The 19,968-nt window shown below is 39.2% G+C and overlaps 1 non-coding gene across 1 annotated transcript; it reads right to left on the bottom strand.

The window, feature by feature from the left end:
* Positions 1-10,026: 10,026 nt before the first annotated feature.
* Positions 10,027-10,133, bottom strand: LOC143589214 (small nucleolar RNA R71). Its single transcript, XR_013145234.1, has one exon. It is a non-coding gene; the product is annotated as a small nucleolar RNA R71 (small nucleolar RNA).
* Positions 10,134-19,968: the final 9,835 nt, after the last annotated feature.

Here is a 19,968-nt window from a genome sequence, read left to right as displayed (position 1 = left end):
TAGTTAACACTGATTTGGCTATAATGCCAGTTCCAGACTCACCACACGTGACTTCTGAGGAGGATGAAGTAGATGATGATTCTGATAATGGTGATGATGGAGATGCAGGAGATGATGATCAAGGTGATAGAGGTATTGGAGGATTTAAAGGAAACGTGGTTGATGTTGAGGTTATTGATGCACAGGCACAGGGGGGAGATTCAAGCCCAACCTTTGCCCACACCACCAACCTCACCCATTAGCACACCCCCAACAACACATCCAATCCCCACCACAACACCAAGCACCATCACAAAATGACCCTTACATTCCATCCCCACCAGTATCACCTAACCAAACCCAAAGCCAACCTCAAATCCAAAACCAAAATCTTAACCAAAACCAACCCATTATCCCACCCCAAGACCTACCCTTTCATGAACCATACATCCCACAGCATGTACCAGCCCACCTACTTAACCTACCAAACACACCATTCCAATCACCAACCCATTCCCAAACCTTAGACCAACCCAACCAACCAACCTTTGAAATTATCCATACCCACAAAACCTTACCATCAATACAGAACATAAACCCACTACCATCAACCAGCACAAATATCATTGAAAGCCCAAGCCCACCCAATAAACCCATCTAACCCCAAACCAGTATACCTGGTCCATTCTCTAACCCACCAACCCGTTCCCCTTCCCCTGGTGCTTATTTATTTAAAGGAAACCTGGATCTAGTGGTGGAAAACGTTGATTTGAGAATGATGAATGCAGAGTTAATAAAAGAAAATGCTGAGTTGAAATTACAGTTGGAACATGCATAATCCCGTATTCAGAACCTGTAGGCTGAGGTTGAGAAGACCTCAGATGTACCAAAATAGGGGGAGAATCTTTCTGTTTTCACTGATGCCAATATTGTTGATGAGGAGGTTGTGAGGGCTGAGGTGAATGTTGATGAAGATGGATTGAAAACTTTGTGCAGTTTATATGGTGAAAGTGATGAGGATGATGATAGTGGAGAGGGGAGGATTGATGATTATGGGTATGAGGCAGATGAGTCAGATGGTGGAGAACAAGATTATGATGTTGAGTAGTCTGTGTTTGTGAAAAATGTGGATGAGGAGAGGGAGAATGAGTTGGAGAAGGAGATGAATATTGATGAAAATGCGAAAGGTAGAGATACTGAGGAAGTAGTCTTAACTGAAGAAAATGATAATGTTGAAACTTTCAAGAAGGTTGTTGAGGATGATGAGGAGATGAGTAACTTAATTGATGATATTGATAATTTACCAAGTGAACCTGATGAGGTGAGGGAATCTGAGGAAGAAAGGAGGAGAAAGGCAAAAGGAATATCAAGTGCTGATACTAAAGAGCATGTTGAAACTCAGGACAAATCCATTGATGATATTTTGGACAAGGATGAAACTGATGAACAAGCTGCCGAAAGGCATGCTGACACTTTATTTAAAACATTGGAAAGAGAGAGGATTGCCAGATCCATGACTGAACAAGAGTTTGTTGAACAAGAAACTCTACTGGAGCAAGCCCATATTGCCAAAACATTGAATGAAGAAGGAGAGATTGAACAAAAGGTTATTGAAGGGCTGATAAGATTGAAACAACTTGAAGAGATCGACAATACCTTAGCTCTTGTAATGTACCAGTTTAAACAAGCCCAACCTAAGGCGACCACTGCTGATAATGTTACTGAAGATTCAAACAAGCAGATGGTGACTGATGAGGCTGGAGAATCAATTACACGAACAGCCACAAAAAAATGGATTAAATATGCAGAAAAGATAGCAGAGGAAGATAAGAATAAAGGGGCAGAAGATGATCTGGATAGAAAGTATAGAAAGAAATACACAAGGAGAAGATGTTGGTATGATGGAAGAGATTATAGTGATGATGAACCAGAGAAGAAGAGGGCCAAAAAGTCTGATGAAGCTGAATTCTTTGTTGAAAGCCCCAAGGATAAGGAAAGCCATGTGCATGCTATTCCTTTACAAGAAGTGTTTCCCGCGTCAAGCCTAGGCATTTTTATAATCTAGCCATACAATGTAGGGGTTCTGCCCGATTATTTTATTATGTATGGTTTATACCCTAATCGGAGATATAGTCTATACCTTGATTACCTAATAAGTGAAACATAGTTTTCATAAGAAGAATGTATAGATCAAATATTATTTTTTTATGAATATAAAGATTTTATAATGTTTCTTATGAAATAAGAAGCATAGTATATATGTTTTTTCATGAAGAAAAATGTAGTATTTAAATGATGAAACCTCTTGGACTATGGGTCTAAGAATTTTATAAAAGAGAAATAATTATCAAGGTAATGATTATCAAGTTGGAAGCATCCCTTGTTAAGGAAATAAGAAAAACGAACTCATCGCACATGGAAAGAATGAAGAAAATGAAAGTTTTTCATATGGATACAAATAGGAGAGATAATATCCATCCCACATAGAAAGTAAGGAAATTTTGGAAGCTCTTTATAAGGTGATGAGTTTCCGTACGAATATTCTTATATGCCAAACATGCACCAGTGGTTCTACCAGAGGGTGCGAAGCACCTCGTGCACGGGCTTTTATGGCGCACTTTGCACTACGCATCCTCTTATTTCCTCGAGCCGTGGAAAATAAAAGTGAGACCAAGACGCAACAAGTTATCAAAGCCAATGGACTAAAATGAAAAATCTAGATTTCAAGACCCATCGCGATACATGATGGATCAGTAGCTAACCCATCGTGTTACGCGATGGGTACAACACGACTTCTTAGAATGGGCTGTGTCACAATACGCGACCGTCTAAACTTTTTTGGTTCATCACGATGCATGTTTACTAGGCGAAGTAATCATGGACACATTTCCAACCACGTGGCAACATGTTCAAGGTCTACAAGGCGGCCAATCAGACCTAGTGGGCGGCCTCGCGATACGCGATGGCAAAACGCAAGTTCCATCGCGATACGCGATGAAATATAATATTAAGAGGCGGTTAAGCGATCAATCGCGATACGCGATGGAACCCCTTTTAGCCCATCGCGATACGTGATGGGTCACAATTTCAACTTTATTACTAGGGGTGTCCGGCTCTTCATTCTTACATCCCAAATTCACCTCACCTTTATATTACTTCGAAGTACGTACAGATCCCGACGTTCGTTTCTCGAAGTACGTGCAAGGTGTAGAAGTTCGGTTCGTTTGTTTTCTTTGACTACCCGTCGACAAGTAGAAGTGTTGCTCGCGTCAAGCCTAGGAATTTCTTATAAGCTAGCCGTACCGGGTAGGGGTTCGGCCCGATTATTTTATCATATATGGCTTATACCCTAATCGGGGGGTATAGTCTATACCTTGATTAACTAATAAGTGAAACATAGTTTTCATAAAATGAGGGTATTGATAAAATATGATTTCTTTATGAATATAAAGATTTTATAATGTTTCTTATGAAATAAGAAGCATAGTATATATGTTTTTTGATGAAGAAAAAATGTAGTATTTAAATGATGAAACCTCTTGGACTAAGGGTCCAAGTATTTTATAAAAGAGAAATGATTATCACGGTAATTATGAAAATAAGCTGAAGGTCTAAAGCTAGATAATTGATCTAGTATTTATAAAAGGTTATTCTCGTACTACAGTTCCGAGGTAACAAGAAGCATACATCAATAGGACACCCTGATTATAACAAAGGTGAATGCACCCAACTCTTTATAACTTTGTAAATCGAGTTTTATAAATGATTACATGATATTACATATCCATAAAATATTATAAACTAAAGTAATCGCTAGCCCTCAGGCTATCGTTTACATTTTTCTAGATCCTTGCATATGCGGTTAGACAGTGGGCACACTGCACCACGCTGGATAATGCCTCCGCCATGTTGGGCCGGACCTAAGTAATGTTTCAGTGGGGATAATCTTGTGTATATAGGTAGTGGCTACGATCTCGAACTCTGCGTTATTCGCTGAGCGGTTTCGAGTTGAGCTGGAGTTTGTAATTGTTATTCAGATTTCAGAACTTGGTTATTTCTTAAGATACTTTTGGTCGAGACCTAAGTTATGTCTTGAGGGGATATATAAGAAATAAAATATTTTGTGTCAACGTGTTCACCATCATGCGTTGCTGTCGTACTTTATAATTTTTTTTACAGGTATTCATTGTTGGAAAATTAGAATATGGTGAATGGAGATTAATTAGAATAATTAATATTAAACTTTTAATTTGGTCATGAAACTCTTGAGTAGAACCTTTTGATGACAATTGATTAGTTTTTGTTATATTATTAAATTTCTAATTAATTGAGACTTTACTCACTCTTATCTCTTGTATATATAATAGGCTATGTGCCTCATTTGAAAGAGGCTAGAAAAAATACAAGCTAAAAATACATGTTGGAAAAATACATACATGCATGAAGAGTTATTAGCGAAGAAGAAAGCTTTGAAGAATCATAGGTTGAAAACCTATAGAGATGAGTTTCTCTATCTGATTCCTCGACCCTTTATTCTATTTTTATACAATTTCTAACACTATTTACCCGATGTAACCTCGGGCGCGTGGACATCTTTGGCAGTACAACTGCTTCGGCTGTTGTACCCTGGGAGACAGACGCGTTATCTTATGTAGAGGTGCAAAATCTGTTTTAAGGGAAGCGTGTTGAACACGTGTCTCAGTCTCAACCGTTAACATTTTGTTTTGTTCATTCTTGCAGCTAAAGAGACTACTAGAAGCCGTTGTTGTGATAAAAATTGAAAATTTTATTTTTAAACTATTGCCAAGGAGATTAAAAAGATGTAGCTGAATAACAAGTTGAAGACTTCATCATATGAAGTTCTTGAGTTGAATCATTTAACATATTAGTTATGTTTTTCATTGTTTATTTTTGTTTTGTATTATGGTATTACTACTACTGATTTTCCCATGTTAATAACAAGAGTATCGTTATTATTTGTATTAAGTTTAATATAAAAAGTGACTCATATTCCTACAATCATGACTAGGTGTTTGGAGATGGAAGATAGCCATTAGACGATTTGATGGCTTAGATGAAGCTTTAATATTTAAATAATGTAAATTATGGTTTTCATGTCTCAAGCACTTTTGTACCAATTATCGGGTGCTTAATTCCCGACTTTTGAATTATATTAATATTTTTATCAAGACTTACGCTTTACAACTTTAAACTCTGATATATTTACAAAATAGGTACCAACTATTGGGCACATGCCTAGACCCTAGGTTGGGGTGTGATAGGGACGCCACCAGCCAAGTGTTAAGTTGGGACTGTTATTTCCCAACAGGGTATAGTTAAGATTTTTTAAAACCAATTTTACTAAACTTTAATAAACAACATGAATGATGAGATATAATGATAAAAACTATACAAAAATGTAAGCTTGATTAACAATTAACGTTTTCAGAAGCGTAGAGATGTATCATCTCGTTTTGTTAACCACCTGCGTTTAAGTATCTCATTATTTAAGCACCAATATATTACTAACTAGTTATTATCCCGCGTGTTACGCGGGTTACTTTTAGTTTTAATAATTGTTCTTTTAATTATTGTTTATGTATATTTTTTATGTAGGATATGTTTAGGTATTAAACTTAAAAGTTACATGAACTTATAAAATATGTTATACATATTAGTTGTAGTTAAAGTATAGTTTGTTTTGTTTTTTGTTTATATCTCAAATAGGTCTCATTAGTCTAGTAGTTAATGTGACTCAACATTTTGTTATTTAAGATGCGAATGAAACAAACATTTAGACACCTATATGACTAATTAATTTCACCAAATTAGCCCTAATTTCTCATATCACCACACCAAACAATCTCAAATCAATAATATTTAAAGTATGAAACCTAGGTTCCTAAATTAGTTTAAAAACACAAAAGTCAAACTAACGAAATCCTAACGTCGTTAGTTTTCATGATGTGACATTTTTATATGGCATATATGTGGTATGATTATGTGACGTATTGCACTGCTAATGTGGTCTAAATTATACATATTATCATAGAAATATTTTCACACTTTGAATACTTTTGAGTTAGTTTTTTTTATTGAATGTAACTCCTATTTGACTCATATTTAGATTTTAATAGTTTTAAGAGACGACGATCTAAAATGAGTCAAAACTGAATTTTTGGGCGTTTAATTTTATTACAAACTAGAATTTAATATCATATTAAAGCTGTTAAATTACAAACTATTTCAGTTTGCTACCCGAATTATAATTGAAATGAAAAAAATTTGTTACTAATAAAAAAAGGAATATAATATTTGCATCATGTTAGGTTGTGGAATTACCTTGGAGTACACGGGAATACAACTAAATGGATCATGGGCTTAAGACAAATTAACTGGATGCATGGGCTGGTGTAACGCACAAAACCTCAAAGAAGAAAAAAAAACCCTACAATTCTCAATATAAAAAGAAGGCTATTATTATTATTATTATTATTATTATTATTATTATTATGGAGAGAGAGAGAGAGAGAGAGGAGACGGCTGCCACTTTTGAGAGAGACAAGAAGAATAATTTTAAGTCTTACATAGAAGACTATTATCAGTGTTTTGAAACCCGGACCGGACCGGCCGGTCCGACCGGGACTAGGGCTGTTTAAAAAGCTCGAGGCTCGAAGCTCGGGCTCGTGGCTCGCTCGATAAAAGCTCGAATAAAACTAGCTAAAAAAACTTGATTTGAAACATTCTGAGTTAAGTTGGCTCATTTTTGTAATCAAGCTCGGCTCGACCTAGGCTCGGCTCGATCGTGGCTCGGCTCGTTGGCTCGATTTAAATCTCGTTTAGCTTCAAAATCAAGCTAGAGCCTTAGCTGACATGCCTCGTTTAATTTCAAGCCCGAGCTCGAAACCACACTGGCTCGACTCGGGCTCGACTCGTGAACAGCCTTAACCGGGACCCAGTAGGAAATCCGGTCCGGTTCACATGCTAGACCCGTTTTCTAATAGCCCGACCGGGTTTGTCGGTTTGCGATTCGACCGGATGCGATGAACCGCCGGCCGAACCGGCAGAACCCTTTTTTCCTATTTAATAAAAAATAAACAGCTAGTTGGGGCTCGAACCTTGGCAAAATCCGGTACAAACGTGCTTAAAGAAAACTTCATAAGCCATCCTACCAGACTTCAACGAAGTGTTTACATATGAAAGTTGAAATATCTATAATATATATAAACGAAAACCCAAAAATTCTAGGTGTCGCGATGTGGTCGCTCCCCCCGCCCCCCCTTTTGAAGTCACCAGATTTGCTTAATTTTTAAATGGAGGCTCTCATGCATTTGACCCGAATTCACGGGTATGGGTCTTGTCAAATCCATATATTTCTTAAACGGATTATAACATCTCATTAAATTAAAAACTAATCTCACCAAATATTTGATATAATAATCCTATAAGGGATATACTAAAAATTAATATATGATTTATTTAAAAAAAGATATAGATTATTTATAATTAAAAACCAATTTGTAGTAAATGAAATAAATGGGTCTTTGGTCTCGTCAAACTCATATAACTTTTAAACCGGGTTATAACATCTTATTTATTTGTGAAATAATTTATCATCAAACCATAAGTATATTATTAACTTTCATACAATAAAAAAAGATAAAAATTCAAAAAATAAATAATTATTATTAAAAAATAATATAAAACAATATATATTATAAAAGAACATTCAATTTGAGAGAAGTTAAACTCTGCAAAGCATTTATTGGATTTTTGAAACCTGTGCCCTTAAATGCTTTATTCACAAGTTCAAAAAATTACAAGCATGGATATGGAAATTAAACCTATAAAGCAACTCTTTATATACTTATTTTTTATAAATAAAATATTATATATATATATATATATATCCGGGTCAATTCCCGGTCCGCCCTCCTGGGTCGATCCTACATGTGACCCGGTAAGGTGTCCGGGTCGACGTCCGGGATGGGTCTGAAAACATTGACTATTATTATCAGAAGGTGGTGGTCTACTGAGAGGATTTTTTACGGCAACAACAAATAAAAAAGTTAATATTATTTTTGTCTATTATCCTTGGTGGCTGAGGGCACAACGGAGCCTTCTATGGGAAAAAGACAAGACAACATAAGAGTTTTACAAGGCATTGTTGAAGTAATTATTAATTTTATAACACAAATAATTGGTTTGAACCTTTTATATTATTTTTCTTTCAAGATTCTTGCCGTGAACATGAGTTTTGTTACTAGAAATGCTATGTTTTCTATTATTTTGAGTAACTAAACTTGTTAGAACTACCTAGGTTTGGTTAATTGACGATGTGTTAATGATTGTTTTGGGTTGAGTAATGAACATATAATTGATTTTCTTTTGTCAAGTTCATATTATTGTGATTTTATTCTATGATTTCTATTGAGTTTGTTCAATATTATATTTAATTAAAACCCGTGTGATTTTATCTTTACATGAATTAGTTTCATGTTTGGTTTAGGATTGCATGTTAGACTAATTACTTGGTGTTTTTGGTTGTTTGTGGTAGACGTCACCATAAGGTTTGATTGGTTAGAGTTGTTTATCTCAATAGTTCATCTCCTTTTAGTCGAACCAAGACATTAGGAGTTGGTTTATCTCTTTGGTCTAGTCGATTTAGTTAGCCGTTGCGAGACCACGTGCGGTTTCTAGCCGTTGATTAGGTTAATTTGTAAACTAAGTTATTTAATCTTTAATATTGAATTATCCCCTTATTCACTAGGTTTGTTAGGATTACGAGCTTTAGAGGAATATGTGATTTTGATACAGACCAAGTAATAAATCATTAGGGTACTTAGAAAATCAACCATACTTTATCATTCTTTCTAGACATTTTTAGGGGTCTTTAGTAAAAATGACTGTGGGGACCTATTTCCCTTCAATTGTCTAGTTAGATAATCTTTAGAACCCGCTTGTTTGTGTTCGTTGTCATCCGAGCGTCGTTGATAGTCGTTAAGATACCTTACCTAGGTGGTTCCCCTTCATCATATTTGAGAGCTCCGTTAGTGCCGTTAAGTCTCATTAAGTTTTCTCATTAGTTTCGTTAAGTTAAGTTAAGTTAAGTTAGTTAAAATTAATTAAAATAAATAAATAAAAAAAAATAAAATCAATTAAATATTATTAGGTAGGACTTGGATTAGGGTTTATAATCTGAGCCGTTCTCACGTGTCTTCGAGTTCGATATCCGGACTTTCCTTGTCTTTGCTATATGCAACCAGTACACTTCCCGATTGTGTGAAATATGATAGATTGTTTGGTTTTTAAAGCTTAGTTGCGATTCGTGATTATTATTTATATATATTTTCTCACATCAAGTTTTTGGCGTAGTTGCCAGGGACACGGTTTGAGGTGAATAGAGAACGACCCGAGTTTAGGGACTTACATGTTTTCCTTTTACTTTCTTATTTGTTTTTATTTGTTATTAGTTTAATTTTAGCCTTGTAAATTTTAAATTTTTCTTTTTAGTAGTATGCGTCATACCCGCTCACAAGGACCGCCAAAGCTTGAAACGTTTGACGATACCGAGAAAGTCCAGTCTGAGAGATAACGTTCGTTTCATCGACAGATTCTGATTCTTCCTCTTCTATTTCTTCCGCGCATTCTAGGGATAGGAACATGGGTGACCAACCGCCTAGGAGAGTAGTATCTAACTCTGGTAGGCCGACACCGAATCTTCATTCTAGCATTACCTTACCGAACGGTTCCGCCGCTGGAAACTGGTCCATTCCTGCCCACGTCACGCAACTCATCAAAACCGCACTCCAATTCCAAGGGCTAGAGAGCGAAGATCCTTCAAACCACATCGACATGTTTGTTCAAATCTGCGAAACTTTCAATATCGGCAACATGAACGATGAAGCCATCTATCACCGTCTTTTTCCCTTCTCACTTGTAGGCAAAGCCTAAAAATGGCTGAAGTCACTACCTGCTGGATCCACCACTTGGACGGGCCTTCAAGAGAAATTCATGACCAAATTCTTTCCGCCATCTAAATTTGCCCGACTCCGTGAAGAGATTTTTTCTTTCCGCATGAGATCTAACGAGTCTTTCGGGGAAGTTTGGGAAAGATTCAAGGACCTCCTTCTTAGTTGTCCTCATCATGGTTTAGATAAGTGGATGCTCATCGAGAAATTCTATAATGGAGCCACACTACTAACGGGAACCTCCTCGAGAACAAAGATCCCGATGAGTGCATCATCCTTTTTGATGGTCTAGCAGCGAGCTACGAGGGGCATGGGGACATAAATTTTTCCACGTCATCTAGAGGAGTACTTCAGTTCGATTCGAACATTAGCATGCATGCACAGATTGATGTTTTGAACAAACTTGTTAGAGATCTTACTGTTAAGAGTGTCGCGAAATGTGAGGTTTGCCGAGGGGGTCACGACACTATTGATTGTCCTGTTAAGCCCGGTAACCATCAGGAGGAGGTTGAATTCGTCAACAACCCCTTGAGATATCAAATCCCCGCATTCGGCGGGAACACTGGCAAGAGAAATGTGAATAACTATCGAAGGGGACAAGCCAGTTGTTACCAAGCCCAATACCAAAACCAGTGTGGAGAGAATCTATTCGGGAAAGGGAGTTCAGGTCAAGAGAGTTCCAGAACAAGTAGGGAGAGATGAGAAGAAATCCTCACTGGAGGAAATGATGCTGAGATGCTGAAGCGAGATGAGAGAAGCCGAGTGACAAACGAGGTGAAATTTGCGGAACATGATGCTATGCTGAAAAACTAGGCAACATATCTATCTAGTCTTGAGCGTCACGTCGGAGAGATTGCCAGCCAGTTATCAGAAAGAGCACAAGGTTCACTACCGAGTAATACCGAGAAAAATCCGAGAGGGTTCGCCAAAGTAGTGACTACTAGGAGCGGTGCAAGAAGAGAAAGTGAGGCTGGTCCTTCAAGAGTTGTCACACCTGTGATTGATGAAGAGGAGCAGGTGGACAAGGAGATCCAGATGGAGCCTCTCTCGGCCGAGGCACACCAGCAGACTATTCCAGCGAGCACGAAGCCAACCGATATGTCTTCATCTTCATCAAACCCACCTCTGAGAGTCTACAAACCCAAACTGCCTTATCCTGGGAGACTCCGATCAGACAGAGACGAGGAGGAAAACTCCAAGTTCCTTGAACTTCTCAAACAGCTTCACATGAACATTCCTTTCCTTGAGGCACTTATTCAAATGCCTAAATATACCAAATTCCTCAAGGACATTCTTTCTAATAAGGAGAAGCTAGCTGAGGTCTCTTCTATTCTGTTGAGTGTTGGGTGCTCTGCAGTGTTGCAGAGCAAGTTGCCAAAAAAGATGGACGGTCGTGGGAGTTTAACGATTCCCTGCGTCTTAGGCGACGATACGGTTCGACATGCTTTGGCCGACCTTGGGGCCGGCATCAACCTTATGCCGTATTCTGTGTTCAGTACGTTGGGTCTTGGCGAACCGAGGCCAACCCGAATGAGTATCCAACTTGCTAATCATGCTGTGAAATACCCGCGAGGGGTGGTTGAGAACATGCTTGTTCGTATCGACAAGTTCATCTTCCCGGTGGACTTTGTCATTTTGGATATGAATAAGGATGATAGTTTCCCGCTCATTTTAGGCCGTCCATTCCTTGCCACCGCACAAGAGTTGATCGACATGCGTGAGGGCAAACTGATTTTGAAAGTTGGGGATGATAACGTCACCTTTGACGTAGGACAGTCACTCAAGCACCCCGAGTCGGCGGTCGACTCCTTGTTTTTCGTTGACACCATCCTATCGCATGTGCGAGAGTTTTTCACTGACATCTATGGAGGACCTACCTTGGACCCACATATTCTAGATAGGGAGATTTCAGAGGTCGATATGGTTGCCATGACCGCTCAACCATTGATGGAAGACACTGTGTCACCACCCCTAGATTCAGAGTCATATGTTGAGATCGTGCGAGACGATCCGAGAGACCGGCGTTCCGTTGAGAGCCCTCCTCCTTCCTTAGAACTTAAGGATCTGCCCGATCATTTGGAGTATGCATTTCTGGACGAAGAGAGGAAACTAACCGTCATCATCGCGTCTGCCTTGACGGGGGTCGAGATGTTGAAGTTGTTGAAGGTGCTGAAAGCTCACAAGGAGGAGATAGCATGGAAGATTATCAATATCAAAGGGATTAATCCCTCATTCTGTACTCATAAAATCCTCATGGAGGATAATTTCAAATCCATCATTCAGCCACAACGGAGGCTTAATCCGAAATGCTAGAGGTCGTTAAGAAAGAAATCATCAAACTCCTTGATGCGGGAATCATATTTTCCATCTCTGATAGCTCCTGGGTGAGTCCGGTCCAAGTGGTCCTGATGTCTTGTTAAACACACTTGTTTTCCGCACTCTTTATCATCGTTTTAATTGCTTAATTATCTAATAAATAATGATTTTAGCTTGTTTTAACATGATCTTACATGAATATGAATTTTGTAGGTTACGGGTTTAAAGAGAAAGAAACCGAGCTTCGAAAGAGATTTAGAGACCTTTTATGTACTATTATTGAAGAATCAAGTTAAAGGCCTGACCCATATCCATAGTGTGAAGCCCATGCATGATTATAATATAATAAACATAAAATTACAAACACTAAGCAGCCCCTAAGCTATTCTGGCCGAAATCAGATCTGCAGCAAGAGAAAAAAAGAAAGAAAAAAATAAAGAACCCTAACTCTAGCTCTAGTTCCGATCGGCAGCCAAGAAGGAGGGAAGAAGAGGAGTTTGAAAGTGTTTAATAAGTGTTTTAAGCAGTCAAGTAACATCCATACTCTTCATATTACATCAACATATACTTTGGTTTGGTTTATGTTTCATAACTCTTTGATATTGTTCTTTAAAGTGAATTGTTTTGTAATTGAGTTGAAGATTGAATTGTGTATGATCATAACAGATTGTTGAATGATTTTGATTATGTTTTTGTTGATTAATATAATGTTTAATTTGAGTTATAGCTGTTGTCCAAAAATTATGTTTGGCTAAACTTCTTAGTTCTACCTAGGTTAGATGATTACTGTTCGGTTTTGATGAGTTAAATAGATTGTTTGGTTAATATGACTTGAATTGCTATTAAAAGTTTGGTTTAACGATGAATTAGGTTGTGTTTAGTGGCTGCCTTATTATTGATGTTATCTCATAATCGCGTGCTTCGATTAATTGAATTGGTTTTGATTGATAGTTGCATGTTCAAGTCTTTACTTTGTGATTAGAGTTTGTTTGCGGTAGGTACAACCGTAGGGTTTTGTTGAGATTGTTATTTGATATAATTCAGCGGTTAAACACCTTCTTAGAGACCGAGTGGTGATAAGAAGTAAAGTCGTCTCATATCCTTTGCTTGTTAGGGTAAGGATTGCGTGAAAGCGGGCTCAGTTCTTGTCAGGGTTTGGGTTAGTGAGCGATTAGTTGGTCTACTTTGCGTTAAACCAAATTGTTCCTCTATCCTTGGTTGGGTAGTATTCGTTTCCATTAGGGTCGTGTGTCGGTGAGTCCGAGAGGAGAGTCGACATTAGAACTCCTTAGCGTTCGTTTCCCAGTTTGTTCTTAAAATCAATTAAGTGTAAGTTAGGGTTTGTAAGTGAGACCGCGAGGTGATCTAGCTTTCTTGAGCGAACCTTAGTTGTGTCATATTTAGTGTCGGTCCTGTTTATATCGATCACAATACCAATGTCGTAATCCACACGGTTAAGTGTTGACAAGAAGGTTAACGATTTGCTATTTAGGGTAAGAACAATAATGTATTAAAAACACTAACACACTAAATGTTTCTTAATAACTACTAAGGTAATAAATACAAACTATAACTCATAAGATTTCCATTTATAGAATTATCGATACAAACGAAAATCAATCAGGTTTTCAGAAAGGAATGTTTTGCTCGTACGTATTAAAGAACGGCCGTCAGACTCAATGTCAGGAATAATATCAGGTGTCTATCAGCCGTCTCTCTCGTATGTCGTCTTTCATAGGCGTGCCCTAAAATATTCTATTTATAGGCATGCTCTGACAGCTGTCATTCCTTCTAGAAACCCTAATCAATGATACATAATCATAAAATCATATTACAAAAGATTCTAAGTGTAAAACAGGTCTTCGAGTAGGCTTTGCAACTTTTGTCTTCTTTGAGCAGACCTGGTAACCAAAGTGTGCTGAGGAATAATTCTCCGGGTAGACTTTACTTAAAATATTTTCATTAGAAAATATTCACCTAGCAAACTTCAATCCTCTTGACCATAGCAAACTTTTCTCGATATTGTCCTACGAGCAAACCTGTTCTTCAGAAATCCCATCAACTCTTTGTTAATAAATAACTTATTAAACAAATAAAAGTGTGCTAGTAACATTGTAGACTGTGCTGGTAGCACTGTAGATTTCTCGGAGTTGAACCTTGCTAGAATAAGTCCTTAAGATATTTCCTTATCAACTTTCTTCAAGCGTGCTCGGACCACTTTTATTAATAATAAACCTTGTTAGATCTTCCAAAGTACTTGGTTTCTTTAGCTTGGTTTAGCCAAGAGTTTGCTAGGTAACAAACCTTGCTTGGCTTGAAGAACAACCTTGCTAGACAAAGTGAACCCTGCTTGGATTGACACTTAAGATAACATCAAGAAGATAACCTTGCTCAGAAGGTAAAATACCTTGCTAGGGTAAGTAAAAGCTTGCTCGGAGGCCTAAGTGTGCTTGGTATCCATACTTAGCCAATTTCGGAGAGTTTGAGAAGATTCCAATCTTCTTTTAGTACTTTTCTCTTCCCAACAATCTCCCCCTTGATTTTAACAACCTCAGCTGTACCAAAACACCTCTAAGGTTACATACACCTAGTCAAAATACACATCAAATTTCAAAATGAAAGTTACATATCATAATGAAAATATTACAATTTGGAAATTCTGTCCAGTGGACATTACAAAGCAATCCTAAGCTAGAAACCTAATCTTATCTTCTTGAGCTTGAGGCTTCTTATCTTCTGGCCAACATTACACTTCCAGCTCTTTCCTTGAATAAGAATAATTCCTATTGATGAGGGTGATTTCCAGGCAGAGTCCACCTCATTATATCGCCCAAATCATCATCATGCAGGAATGTCTAATCTTCATCCATTTTAATGATGTCCAAGGCAAGCCCATTGTGACATCTGCCCCGATCCGACCCGACCCAGGTACCCGTTTCTCTGACCCGATCTCTCTTTTATTATTTAATATTTATACTTGTATTTTATTTTTAATAATAATATATATTTCCTGCCCGCCTCTTTCTCCCTCTCTCTTTCCGCCTTCTCTTCCCTCTTGTCCTTTGGTTCTTTCCGCCTAAGGATGTCTGCAGCTCCACGCGCCAGACTCCTTACATGGAAGCCTGCGTGAAGACATCTTGTTCCTGCGATGCGTGAAGAGAACTCTTCTCGCAGCGCGCTAAGAATGCATGTTCTTCCCGCAATGCGCTAAGAATGTATGTTCTTCCCGCGATGCGCTTAGAATTCTTGTTCTTCACGCAGCACGCTAAGGATTTGTGATTCTTCCCGCAGTGCGCTAAGGATTGTTGTGCCAGCCTTCGCGCTCGCGCACTCAGCCTTCCCGCGCTTAACCCTTGTATCACTGTTTATTCCAGCCTGTATGCTTTTGTGTTGTCTTATCTTCCGTGCTGTTGACCTAATCTGCTTTATGTCTGAATAGTTACTTTCGGCGCAGCATGCGTACCAACCCCCATTGGTTGGTAGAAAAAGTGACTGACATTATCTTTTGAGATCTGCTTTTGCCATGCTTGACCAGTACCTTTATCTGAACCGCCCATGCCTGTTACTGTTCCCTGTCAGCTTTATCTTGCCCCCTGCAGCTGCCATATCTTTTGATATCTTTTGCTTTTGGATTCTTATGCTTTTTGATATCTTTTGCTTTTTGAGATCTTTTCCCCTTTTCTAGGATTGTGTTCCCTAGGGTTTCTCTATAAATAATAGTATTATTTTTTTTTCCTAACACATCACACACAAAACACTTAATCACTCCTGTTCTCTTGCTCCTTGCTCTCTCTGCCGTCTTCCTCTCTGCCTCCGTCTTCCTCCTTGTTCTTCCTGCTTTTCCGGTAATATATATATTATAATTTACTTATTAATTATGCTAACTTATAATCAAGACTTAAAACAAATCATTAAAACAATAATCTTATTTATAGGTTAACTTGTGCTTGTTTAAAGTTGGTTCTTGCTTTATCTATCACCGCATCGTTTATCATGTGAGTAATCTCGTACCTAATCCCTTTTTGCTTTTAATGTTTTGGGATGTTCATGTGTTCATACAAACTTAGAGTCTTAAACTTGTTTATGAACTTTAGTCGCGCAGTATCCCATGTGTTGAGGACGTTTACTTGGCTGTTTATTTGTATGTGTGTATCATTAACCGCTTTGTTCGGCCTATTCCGCAGTTCCGTTGGTACCATTAGTTGAACACGGGAGACCTATCGTTTACGGTTTTCTTTGTTTACACTTGCACAGATGTTTTCTCGTTTTTATGCTCAATTGGGAGCATGGATTGAACTATGATCTATGAACTATCTTAGGCTTGATCACAATCTGATTACACCCTTGTTAAACTCTAGACATACACGTGTTGCGCGCAGATTTACTGTGATTATCTATGATTATCTATTAAACTTGATTTCTCACCAACACGCAAGTGTTTGACGTTTATTTTAACACATGTTCAGGTTTGCAGTAGCTGTTTTGGAGCTTGTGGACACGTAGGACGTTTTTACTTTTGGACCTAGAATTAAAATGTACCAAGACAAGTTAATGTTGTTTGAATGTTATAATTTATAATATATTGATTTATGTTTGATTTATGTTCTTTATTTTCCCCGCTGCGCGTGCGCGATAAAATGTGTATTAATAAATATTGACACCAATAGTGTCGCGAGTAATGAAGCAATATGTGGCGCCCCGATGTATAATCCGCCTTTGGTCGGGGTGTTACAGATTGGTATCAGAGCTCGTTGACTTTAGGATAGGTGGTTAGACGTAACGGCCTAGAATACCTAAGAGTCCCTTCTCGCGCAGGAGAGAAATCTCATGTTTGCGCGCTTATTGTTAATTACTCGTTATTTATGAATATGCTCGCGCTTGCGCAGTATATGATTTTATTCCGCGATATTTCGACTTTTGTTGAATTTCGATTTTTATTGATTTTACTTACATATTCGTTTGTTGGGATTTGAAGATCCGAAAAGTCATGGTGATACATGAATAGTTGATTTTCAATTTCCATTTACGATTATGTTCTGAGGTTGGAGACTTGAAAAGTCATGGTGATACATGAATTGTCAACCTCCAATACTCATTTTCTTGTATATTTTATATTGAAGATTGGAAAGTCATGGTGATACATGAATCGTCAATCTCCAATACTCGTTTACTAGCTATTTTAAATTGAGAACTCGGAAAGTCACGGTGATACGTGAATTGTCGGTTCTTGATTCGAATTTGTTACCTTTATTAAGTCTGCATTTAGGATCATTTATTTTACTTTAACTTTTGATAGTATCTAACTCCGTGAAACCAAGCTTTATAAGATTAAAACTTTGCGCTAAAACCAAGATATTAACTAAAATTAAAATTTTTATAGAATGCCTCCGCTATCTCGCCGATTTCAGAGAAGAGAAGCCTCGCGCATGCGTAGACAGCAACGTTCCCAGGAAATGGCCGCCGCAATAGCCCAAGCTTTGAGCCAAAACAATGCTAATACCTCCAGTTATAACATTAAGTCCTTTAATGCGGGTAACCCTCCGAAGTTCACAGGTCTTGAAGGAGCCACCGTGATGCTCCAATGGCTTGAGAAGATTGAAAACACTTTCCTCCACACCCAATGCCCCTCAGACAGACGAACCCTATACGCTTCCAGTGTCCTGGAATCCAGAGCGCTTACATGGTGGAATGGAGTAGCTCATGCGCGTGGCGCAGAGGCTGCTTCTAGCATGACATGGGAGGAATTCAAGGAAATTCTTACGCGAGAATTCTGCCCTCCCAACGAAGTTAAGCGCCTGGAGGAAGAATTCTGGAACTTGAAGCAATACAGCGGTGAAGCGCGCGAGTACGCGACGCGCTTCCACGAGCTAAGCTTACTGGTCCCTCACCTTGTTACCCCTTCCCGCCGAGCCATCGAGAAATTCCTTGGGGGTCTCCCCATGGAAATTCAAGATTCTGTATGGGCCAGAAACCCAGTTACCCTCTCTGACGCCATCGAATTGGCCGCTGTGCTCAGCGACAACCATGTCAGAGCAGGAACCCTGTTCCTGCGGGGAACTGAGAAGACCAAACCCACCAAGACTGTCCCTGAACCAACAGAAACCAAACCAGAACCCTCAAACCATAACCAGAAACGTAGGCGCAGACAAGCCTATGCGCTTACCAACCCGCCCATTGTCCAGCAACCCGTTTACCAACCCCCAGTTTACGCGCCTAACCCACTGTCAACCTACCCAGCACCTCCTGCAGTCCACAACTATGCCTTAACCAATCCCGCACTCCCTGCCCCGCCAACTAAGAAACCTTACACAGGAAACCAACCCTTTTGCCCAACCTGTAGACTTCATCACCCACCTCAAGTCCCGTGTCGACAATGTAACCGATGTGGCCGCGTAGGTCACTCCGTCGAGTACTGTAGAACCCCTCCCTCCAATCCGATTGCGCCAACACCACCAGCTTACCCGCAGAACCCACAGCCAACTTACCAAAACCCACGACCCAGATCGTGCTTTAACTGCGGTGATCCAAGTCATTTCCGGAACGCGTGCCCAAGGCTACAAGTTCAGATTACTCAAGCGAATCCGGTGAACCAAATTTCGAACCAAGTGACGCGTGGCCGAGCTTTTAACATAACCGCGCACCAAGCGCAAGCGAATAACGACGTAGTTAATGGTACATTTTTGCTTAACGGATTTTATGCATCTATGCTTTTTGATACTGGCGCCGATCGAAGTTTTATCTCTCGCGCCTTCGAGCAGAAGCTTGCGCGACCGCGCGATGACTTAAAAGAAGATTTTTCAGTTGAATTGGCTAATGGCGAAACTGTTTTAATAAACTCGGTAATTAAAGATTGCACGCTTAACCTTAACGAAAACGATTTTCTGATCGACCTCATCCCTATGCCTCTTGGAAGCTTTGATGTTATCATTGGTATGGACTGGCTCTCGAAGAATCGCGCCGAAGTTATTTGCGCCAAGAAATTGATTCGCATACCTCGAGAAAATGGTGATCTTCATATTTACGGCGAAAAACCCTCCAGTGGTCTTAAACTTATGTCTTGCGCCGAAGCCCAAAGACTCATGCGGAAGAAGTGTATTGCATTTCTAGCCCATGTGGTTAAACCCGATGAAGGAAAGAAGCTTCGCGATATCCCTGTTGTGCGTGATTTTCCTGAAGTTTTTCCTGATGATCTTCCTGGTATCCCTCCCGCTCGTGAAGTCGAGTTTCGTGTTGATCTTGTCCCTGGTGCTTCCCCCGTTGCTAAATCTCCTTACCGTCTTGCACCCGCTGAGATGCAAGAATTGGCCAGCCAACTCCAAGAGTTGACTGCTAAAGGATTCATTCGCCCTAGCTCTTCGCCCTGGGGTGCTCCGGTGTTGTTCGTTAAAAAGAAAGATGGATCGTTTCGCATGTGTATTGATTACCGCGAGTTGAACAAACTCACCATTAAAAACCGGTATCCCTTACCGCGTATTGACGACCTCTTTGATCAACTCCAAGGTGCCTCCTGTTTCTCGAAGATCGATCTCCGTTCTGGTTATCATCAGTTGCGTATCCGCGATGAAGATGTTCCGAAGACTGCTTTCCGAACTCGTTATGGCCATTTTGAATTCTTGGTCATGTCCTTCGGTCTAACCAACACACCCGCCGTTTTCATGGATCTAATGAATCGGGTGTGTAGGCCTTTCTTGGATAAATTCGT

This window comes from Bidens hawaiensis, unplaced genomic scaffold (assembly GCF_021521415.1).
Source record: "Bidens hawaiensis isolate Kalapana, Puna unplaced genomic scaffold, B.hawaiensis_p1.1 tig00037277_1, whole genome shotgun sequence".
In the NCBI taxonomy this organism is placed as follows: Eukaryota; Viridiplantae; Streptophyta; class Magnoliopsida; order Asterales; family Asteraceae; genus Bidens; species Bidens hawaiensis.
This window is presented reverse-complemented; position numbering and strand designations above follow the sequence as displayed.